This window comes from Arachis ipaensis, chromosome B1, assembly GCF_059453495.1.
Source record: "Arachis ipaensis isolate K30076 ecotype BB chromosome B1, ASM5945349v1, whole genome shotgun sequence".
Classification (NCBI taxonomy): domain Eukaryota; kingdom Viridiplantae; phylum Streptophyta; class Magnoliopsida; order Fabales; family Fabaceae; genus Arachis; species Arachis ipaensis.
Genome location: NC_142436.1, coordinates 93,559,484 through 93,561,835, shown reverse-complemented (window position 1 = coordinate 93,561,835; position 2,352 = coordinate 93,559,484).

Here is a 2,352-nt window from a genome sequence, read left to right as displayed (position 1 = left end):
ACTTGAAAACAAAGCATTTAGAGTCGTAGCTTTGTTATCAACTGATGGGGCAAAGCACCCAAAAGGAGAAACTAAGAAGAGAATGAAAAGCTTGCTTTAAGGAAGAAATATAAGGAAAAGATTTCATAAAATGAGCTAGATAGAAGAATTAATCATTTACATTTCTTTTGTGATTGTAGCATGGATAGAAAACTAGCCAACCATGAACATCAACTTGCTATTCTTCTCACATTGGTTTGTCAAAACTTACTGCATGATTATTTTCTTGCTTGGGGACAAGCAAGGTTTAAGTTTAGTGTTGTGATGACATGTCATTTTGTACATATTTTTTATGTTTTTTCATACAAGAAATTAATTATTAGTGCTTAAAAATTGAATGCTTTTATGCTTAAATAGTATATTTCTTTGATCTTTTGATTTTATAAACCTTGTAGGAAATAAGTGGAAAAAGAAAAAAAAAAGCACAAAATAAAATCAAAAAAAGAATAGAGGAATTTTGGGGCACACTTTAAAGAATGAGCACGCTTTTGGAACCTTAGACCACGCTTTTAAAAGTGTGGCCCATGACCTAGGAACCCTTGGCATTAGTAACGTGATACATTAATGCCTTATGCATGCATTATCATGAATTAATAATTAAAGCATGCATGCATGAAACATTTATTAGTAATGTCAATTGGCAATCAATGAATCAAGCTTTACATTAATTAAGTAATGCATTGGCATTACTAATTAATGCAATAAAGCAAATGAAAGCATGCATGCAAAAGGTATTAATGCCATAATAAATGAAGCATGCATTAATATAATATGCAAGGCGTTAAAAATATTTATGCATGCAATGAGCCATTTAATTTGCTAGCATGGGCCCTTAATCAAAAGGAAGCTTAGCGTGATATATAAAGCAAGGAATGCTGCGCTCTTTCAAGAACGCTCTACGTTCATATAAAGAGTGCTACGCTCTTCCTTTAAAGAGCACTTGCGATGGAAAAAATCAGCTGGCGACGCGTACGTGTCGATGTGACATTTCTGAAGAAGCACGCGTACGCGTGCATGATGCGTATACGTAGATGTGATTGATAAACCCATATTTCATGAGTTATTTTTTGCTTAGCTTGAGTGATTTATTCAATCCTTCACCCACTTATTCATATTAATTGCATGGTTTTACTTTCCCTTCCTTATTATGTGATGTATGTGAAAAACATGTTTCCTAAGCTTTCAAATTAATTATTTTAATTACCTTTATTTCCATTCGATGCCGTGATTAGTGTGTTGAGTAGTTTCAGATTTTCTAAGGCAGAATGACTTAAAGGATGGAAAAGGAAATGTACAAAAATGGAAGGAAAGTGCGAAACAGAGTTTTGCAGAAACTGGTATCCACGCGATCGCATGGACGACGCGATCGCGTGCCAGAAGCAAAGAAGCAGCGACGCGGCCGCTTGACTAATACGACCGCGTGCCTTAAGTAGAACGCATACGACGCGGACGCGTGACTGACGCGACCGCGTGGTAAGGAAAAGCTCCAGATGACGCTACCGCGTGACCCACGCGGACGCGTGACAGAGGCCACGTATCAGAATTTACAGAATACGCTCAAAGCGGATTCTGAAGCCTTTTTGGCCCAAATCCAAGTTCAGAACACATAGACTAGAGGCTATAAAGTGGGGGAATGCATCCATTCAAAAGAGAGCTCGCATTTTTACTACTTTCCATGATTTAGATTTAGTTTGAGAGGGGTTCTCTCCTCTCTCTCTTAGGATTTAGGACTTCTCTTAGTTTGTAAGAGTGACTCTCGATCTAGGTTTTATGTTTCTTTGTTTTAAGCTTCTCTTTTCACTTTTATTTATTTATTCCAGCACTTAAGTTGATTATTTACTTTTATAATTTAATTTATGGATTATTCCATGTTACAGATTATTATTTGAATTAATGATAATTGAGGTCTTCCAGTTTATTGATTTCTTTCTCTTTAATTTGTGTTACCATTGCTTTCCATCTAAGGACATTTTTATTCCAGCAATTTTACTTTTTCCCTTTCGGTCTTGGTTAAGAAATCAGTAACTCAACATAACTGATAATCGCTATCTTGCTAATTGAACTGAACTTCAATAATCCCAACTTTTTCCTAGGAATTAAATAGGATTCGTAGGTCAAACTAATTAGTCCCTTGACTTTCCTTTGCTTTGGTAAAGGTTAACTAAGTGGAATTTAGATTCAACTTTCATTATTGTTAAGAGAGATAACTAAGTTGGACTTCCAATTTCTTTTACCTTTCCAGAAGTTTGCTTTACAGTATTTATTTAATTTAATTGCCATCTACTTTACTGGTCATTTAAATCACTTTCTTCT